At 33.9% G+C, this 7,159-nt stretch overlaps 2 non-coding genes across 2 annotated transcripts; both read right to left on the bottom strand.

The window, feature by feature from the left end:
• Nucleotides 1–3,764: 3,764 nt before the first annotated feature.
• TRNAQ-UUG (transfer RNA glutamine (anticodon UUG)) lies at nt 3,765–3,836 on the bottom strand. The gene has a single exon. It is a non-coding gene; the product is annotated as a tRNA-Gln (tRNA).
• A 2,390-nt stretch (nt 3,837–6,226) lies between these two features.
• TRNAY-GUA (transfer RNA tyrosine (anticodon GUA)) lies at nt 6,227–6,298 on the bottom strand. Its single transcript has one exon. It is a non-coding gene; the product is annotated as a tRNA-Tyr (tRNA).
• Nucleotides 6,299–7,159: the final 861 nt, after the last annotated feature.

The following is a 7,159-nucleotide window of genomic DNA, read 5'->3' as shown; positions in this document are numbered from 1 at the left end:
TGTGTGTGTTTGTGGATGTATTACTCTCTTTTATTAATGAAATATGGCATAGTCATAATGATATTATGAGTATCTTTTCTATCCCTCCCTTCCTTATTGCTATATAAAGAATACAAAGATTATAAGTAAAAGTGTACAAGTAATTTGTTACTTTTGAACTTAAAATGCTTATAATTCAATTTATCTTTGTTATCAACAATAATTATCAAACAGTATATAATTTTGTCCAAGTAAGGTTGCTTCTCATTCCCTGTATGATATCATAACACAAAATCGAGCAGAAGGGTTAACGATAAAATGATAACAAAAACCAATTCGTCAAACTAACTATAAAGGAAGGGTTGGTTGGAAGCCATGTCTATACTTCTTTGCTTTAATCACAAGTAACTAAAGATATATAAGAACAACAGAATATGGAATGCCCAGTCAAAACATAAAAAATTTCTTGCCATGTTATAGTTAATGAATATGGTATGCACAAAGATCCGACGTCACACTTCATGATTGGAGACAAATTCAGTGAGCTATGGTCGTCCATACCGTCCTTTGGTCCAATTATGTCAAGCAAATTTTGCAGCAAGCAAAGAGTTTTTAATAAGTTCGCTATTGCAAAGAGTTCGGTTTAAGGCACAAATGTCTCTTATGTGAAAGGAGAACCAATTCAACGAGATTTAAGTAACCATGAATAAGACACATGATACAACTTGTAAACGAAACGATGTCCATGACTCTTGTTATTATCTTCCACTACAAACCTTCTAGCCTATTGCACTTTTTTTTCATTGACATCCTTAATTGAAATTTGAATTGAAGGAAACACTTCTCCACAATTCATCATGGAACACATTTGATAGATAGTTTCAACAGATTTACTTTGCCGAGGAATACTTTAAAATTCGATATTTATAGTTGAACGCTATGTAAATTGATGAAGTGAAATCTTACAACAGAGGTTAATAAATCATTTGTCTATTAGAAGAGAGCTTGGAATTAAATTCTTTATAGTTGGGATAAGGGATGTTTTAGTCAAACCAAGTATACTTTTTAGTGTTAAAATAAATTGATTTTTTAGTTTTAATTTTTGTAGGAATAAATTAATTTTGATGTGGTGTTATGTATTTTATAAAAATTAATATTAACTTAATCAACAAAAATTTGTATTTTTTTTTAAAATTATAATCTAAATTAATAAAAATACCATTGAACTTTGCACTTTATCTAAAAATACTCATAATTCTTTTTTAAAAAAATACAGTTGAATTTTCAAAAAAAAAAAAAAAAAAAAAAAAAAAAAACTTCAAAACTACTCTTTTAACTTTCAAAAGTGTTTAAAAAAGATAGATGGGGAGAAGATTGTGTTCATGGGGAGAAAATTGAAGGTTATTTTAGGGGAAGGTTTTCAAGATCAGTATAAGATCCTCAAAACATAACAAGAAGTAATATCTTAGCTTATGGTCGCGATTAAGAACCTACTAGTAGGCTACTTACTAAGTTTTACTCACTCCATGTTTATCATTTTTTTTTCAAGTAACTAAGAGTTGGTCATGGATGAGAGCAGACTTTGGAGTGTCGGCCATGGACTAACCTCTGTTTTTAATCTAGTATTTTTTGTTCTTCTTTTGAGTCTGCTTCTTATTTTGTGTTTGTAACGAGTATGTATATGTAACACCCAAAAATGAAGGAAATTATCTCCCATAAGAACAAGCCACTCATGAAAGAACCAAAGGATAGAAAGGGAAAAAAATGAAAGAATTAAGCAAGAACAAAGGACTTAGTCAGGACACTCGTGTACCTTAACAAGTGATTGCAAGGAGTTAAAAGGCCTTTTGAAAAGGATTGGAAAGGAAAAAGTAAATCAAAAGGGCAAAAAAGTCATTTTATCAATTATCAAGAATCTTTCCTGATTTGTAATTCCTTATCTAGAAGGAATCTCAAGATTCAGAAAAAGGAAAAAATGATAAAAGATCGAAGAGAATTTTGTAGAAAATTTTAGGATTTTTCGAGAAAAATAATAATAAAATATTCAGAAAGTGACAAATTACCAAAATACCCCTAAAAGAATGGATAGTTACAGAAATTGCACTCTAATTCGAATCAGAGCATCTACCGTGACCATCCAGAAAAAATCTTTCACACTTAAATCTCAACCGTCGGATCTCCTCCAAAATTTGATATGATCTAGAACGAACACGCATGGATCATCACATCCAACGACTAGTATTCAAAGTCAAGATCGGTAAGGCTATGATCGGAGTTCATATCTCCAAAAAATTATCCAGAAAGTTTGATCTCTACATAACGAAGATTCTGGAGCTCTCAATGTTGGTTTAAGCTCCTCCTATGAGGTCGGAAGTAGGAGCAACAATACGGAATAAGAATCGAGAAAGGTCAATCCCCCAATTGAAGGCAATAAGCGTTTAGATTGTGGATCTCCAACTCTCAGATTTCTTCCAAATTCGAGAGCAATCCTCCACCATTTCTCTTCAAACTTATTCCTACAGTTTCTCAACAAGATTACCCACGAGTTCTATGAAGGAATAGAGTGCTGAAAGTGCCCAGAAACCATTCCCCCAATTCAATCCGCCATTGAAGAACTTCAAGAAAAACTTGGAAATCCAATACGAGGATACATGATGACTCGTCGAGCAAGAATGATTCCAATCAGTTTCTGTACCTCCAAGGAATGCTTCCATAGAAGACCACGAAGAAAAATAACCTCGAGAGCGTGCAAAATTGAAGGAAATAGGTTTCGAAATTAAATTGGGGATAAGAGTCAAAATTCCTATCTACGATCTCTTTTCCTTCAAATAAAGGATTCCTCTAGCTTCAGAGGAAGAAGTTGAGTAAACTTGATGAAGGAATCGAGAGCTGAGACATCGTAGAACAAGCTACCCATAAGATCGAAAATTTGGCATTTCGAGTGAGTTGCATACCGAGAACGATTTTTGGAAATTAAGGTCCTACACTTAAAGACGTTCCTCCAAGCCAATTCCTTTAGCTTGAAGATAGGATATGGAAGGGGTTCAATAAAGAAATAGGGCCTTGAAACCCCTAGAATCGGCTACCCAATAAGAAATTCTTTGTTTTATCTCCAGTGATAAATCAGATTTCGGATGAACTTTGGTATCGAATATCTTAAGCTACGATCCACGAGAAGTTATCAAATAAATCCCTAGCCCTTTCTGTTCAGAGGAAGAAAATGATGATACGGCCAGTTCAACTAAACTGTCCAAGTCAACTCAAAATTTAACCTTTTCTCAAGTTTTCTCAATAGATCTTATTTTATGAAATGTTGTATGAACCCTTATCCCGAGAGGTTATATAAGGTAATCAAGTTTGGGAGTTATTGGAAAACTTTAGTTAGCGAAACCAAGATATGGGAGAAAATGTTCATCACGATCCATATGACTTTACCTCCTAGGATAACTAAAGTGATAAGATACTACGAGCATAATATCATGTTGGGCTATTCCTAAGAACTTATAAGTTCCAAGCTTGACCCAAGACGTTATGCATAAACCTAGGATCACCAAGAATCCAAGAAAACACCTAGGTTAATGCAAACATCATGGTTAACAAGTTGCTAGTTATTATGGGTTCAAATGATAGCGGAGCAAGTTCGGAATAACTCGAGAATGTTACGCCTTATGCCTCAAGAAAATTTGTGTTTTCGCATCGAATGCTAGGTAACACCTTTTTGTTTTAAAATGTCTTGCATTGTCGTTCCTTATTCTGTGTTTTCGCATCAAGGTCATTTCTTAAAAAGGTCCTACCAGGAGTTGAACCCAGGTCGTTGGATTCAAAGTCCAAAGTGCTAACCACTACACCATAGAACCCCTTGTAAAAATTGATTTTGGAATGGTTTTACTATTTTATGCAGATTCCACAAGAAGAGAGATTCTATCACGAGTCAAACTCAAGTTATTGGATTCAAAGTTCTAGAGCTGTTTTATCTAACTCGTTGTGATCTTGAGCACCTTTAGAGTGGTTGCAAAAGTAACCCTCCAGTGTTGATTGAAGCTCTTGAAAAACATGTAATTTTATATATTTCTTATAGTAATTTATATATTGTTGTATATTACAAACAAATTGAAATAATACTTTACATCCCAGTCTTTCTTTCTTCTGTGCAAAACTTAACAGGAAAACCATATTATTTCAATATTCACTCGAGAAACAAGGGGTGAAAACTATATTATTTCAAACCCTCCATTATTGCTTCTACTTTGCGTGAAAATGCTTCCACTAAATCATGTTACTAACTAGTTGGTTTGGTTCGGTTCAATTCTTGGGTCCACTAGATTGAATCGACCTAGCTCAATTAAACTCTTGATAATATAAAAATCATAAGTTTCTTAAATTACGTTAACTTGAAAGTTTAACCCCTAATTCTTTTTTAGAATGTTTAGCTTTATGTCTAGTTAATCTCTAAATGCTTAGAAGTATCTAATAAGACTTCTATTTAAGGAACTTTTCTCTATAAAAGAGGTAAGACTTGAGGTTTATTATTAAGGAATTTCAAAGGAGTGATTTGATATATCAGAGGACAAAATATTTATTTGTTTCAAATATCTTATGTTGACCATTCTTTTTTGTCAAGTATTTTGAATATTATCACTGTGAATTATTAATGGCATTAGATTGAATCTCATTAATAACAATATCCCAAAACTCAAGTAAAGATGACATCAAAATTAATACTTTAATTTCATCTTCAAAATTTATTTCCACTTGACTCAGTTGACTGATAATCATAATAGTCACCCGTGCACAAATATTTACAACCTTAAAAGGTAAAATTATAAAGAGTACAAGAGAAAAGTGCTTAAAATAGTTTCAAAATATAGAAAAAAAATAGTAGGAATTGGTCAAAATCAACGTCCATTAATCACTTATGGCCTGATGAGGGTAACATTTTTTTATTTCTCTACTATATTAGGCCCTTTGATTTATTTGCTTTACAAGATGTTGAAGTTTTCTATGTTTGAAATAAATTTGGTTGATTGTTTTCTGGTCACCATTGGTACCATCAAAACTTATTTATTTATTTCTTTGAAATGTTTGAGTTTACCATTCATATGTTTTCATTTTTCTACATTGGTTTTAGGTAAATTGTTATAATTCTAATTTTTAACTAAAAAAAAAAATTAGTCTGGTTGTCACGCTTAAAACTACTCTATAGGTACAATCGACCTATTATCCTTCCACCAATAGGAGCAAAAGGCAACGTTACTATGTGAAACTAGTTTCATGTCATTTATTCAACAATAAGGGTGTTAGCATGCATTTGGAAATGAACCCATATTTAAAAAATTTAGATAAAATAGAAAAGAATTGTTATCTCAAAGACAATGATACTATGTCAAACTAGCCTTAACTTAACTTTTAGGGGCCGTAAACCAACTGTTCCTTCACCAAAGACCCATGGCCCAACTCCCAACATGGAAGGGATAATCTAGAGAATCATTCCAAGAACCCTAACGGATGGGTTACAAACTCACATTATCAAGCTCGACAACAAATAATGTTGCCGGCAAACTTAGGAAGACTACATGAAATTGCGAATATATCAATGTAGGATTTTTTTAATTTACCGATTTTTAAAATGTTAAATTATGTGAAATTATTGGCAAAGAAGAATATTCTAGAGAGCTCTTCCATTTTATTTAAGATTTTGATACTTAAGAAAAGAGAAAATGAATAAAAATAGGAGACATTTTATAGATTTAGGAGGGGTAAGTGAAAATAAAAAGGGAGTCATGACCCATTTTCGGTGGGTTCTCGAAGCACCTATTGCAAGTTAAAAGAGGGTGCTTGGATACCACACTCTTTTCTTAATGATTTCTTGGTTCTTGTCCGAGAATAGCGGCGCTAAGTTCTTTTCTTAATGATTTCTTGGTTCTTGTCCGAGAATAGCGGCGCTAAGTTTTTAACCATGTTCATAGTGGGTGCTTAGATACCACACTTTTTTCTTAATGATTTCTTGGTTCTTGTCCGAGAATAGTGGCCCTTAGGTTCTAAGTACATGGTTCTATGTGGTGGAGGACTTTGGAATAAGGTTTGGAATCGGTTATTCTTATTCTTTTCCTTTAGACACTCGGTGGTCGGGAGTAAATCGAACAAAGTATCTGTCCAAAATAAAAGGGCCCAACCAGGTAATCATTCTTATTCTTTTAGACACTCGGTGGTCAGGAGTAAATCGAACAAATTGTCTGTCCAAAATAAAAGGGCCCAACCAGATTCAAACTGATATCCTTTTGATCTACAGTCAAATGCTCTACCATTGAGCTATGGACCCATTTTGCATGATTTCAACCTTAGTGACCCCTTCTACAGACTGTCAGACCAAAAGTGTAAAAAGTGTCTATCCAAAATAAAAGGGCCCAACCAAGTTCAAACGGGTGACCGGTCAAAGGACCCATTTTGCATGATTTCAACCTTAGTGACCCCTTCTACAGACTGTCAGACCAAAAGTGTAAAAAGTGTCTATCCAAAATAAAAGGGCCCAACCAAGTTCAAACGGGTGACCGGTCAAATTCTCTACCACTGAGCCATGGATCCATTTTGTAGGATTTTAACCTTAGTGACCCCTTAGACATAGTGTCAGTCCAAAAAGTGTAACAAATTTCTATCCAAGATAGAAGGGCCCAACTAGGTTCGAATTGGTGACCTCTTGATCTTCAATTAAATGCTCTAACATTGAGCTATGGACCAATTTTGTATGATATCAACCTTAGTGACCCCTTCTATGGATTATCGGTCCAAAAGTGACCCTACCGAATCGGCTATGGACCAATTTTGTATAAATTGGTGGATTACCTATCGGGAATTAACCACAGGTCGTTAGATTCAAAGTCGAAAGTGCTAACCACTACACCATAGAACCACTTGTTAAACTTTATTGTGGCAGCGATTTTGATAAGCGCCAACAACGCTGGATTTTGCAAAGCTAGAGGTCGTAGTATCCTTACAGACTTTCACAAGGTGTTTTCAACTTCTTTTATAGATAATTGAACTTTTGAGTCCATGCAAATGATTGGTTGGATTAGTATCAGTTTGAGAGGACAGAGAAGAGAAGAGAGACTTTGTTAGAAACTCAAACTCTCCCGTAGATAATCTCCCAAAGTGTTTTCAAGTTCTTTTATAGGTAGAATTTTAA

Source organism: Cucurbita pepo, chromosome 10 (assembly GCF_057944985.1).
Source record: "Cucurbita pepo subsp. pepo isolate OVF chromosome 10, ASM5794498v1, whole genome shotgun sequence".
NCBI classification, from domain to species: Eukaryota; Viridiplantae; Streptophyta; class Magnoliopsida; order Cucurbitales; family Cucurbitaceae; genus Cucurbita; species Cucurbita pepo.
This window is presented reverse-complemented; position numbering and strand designations above follow the sequence as displayed.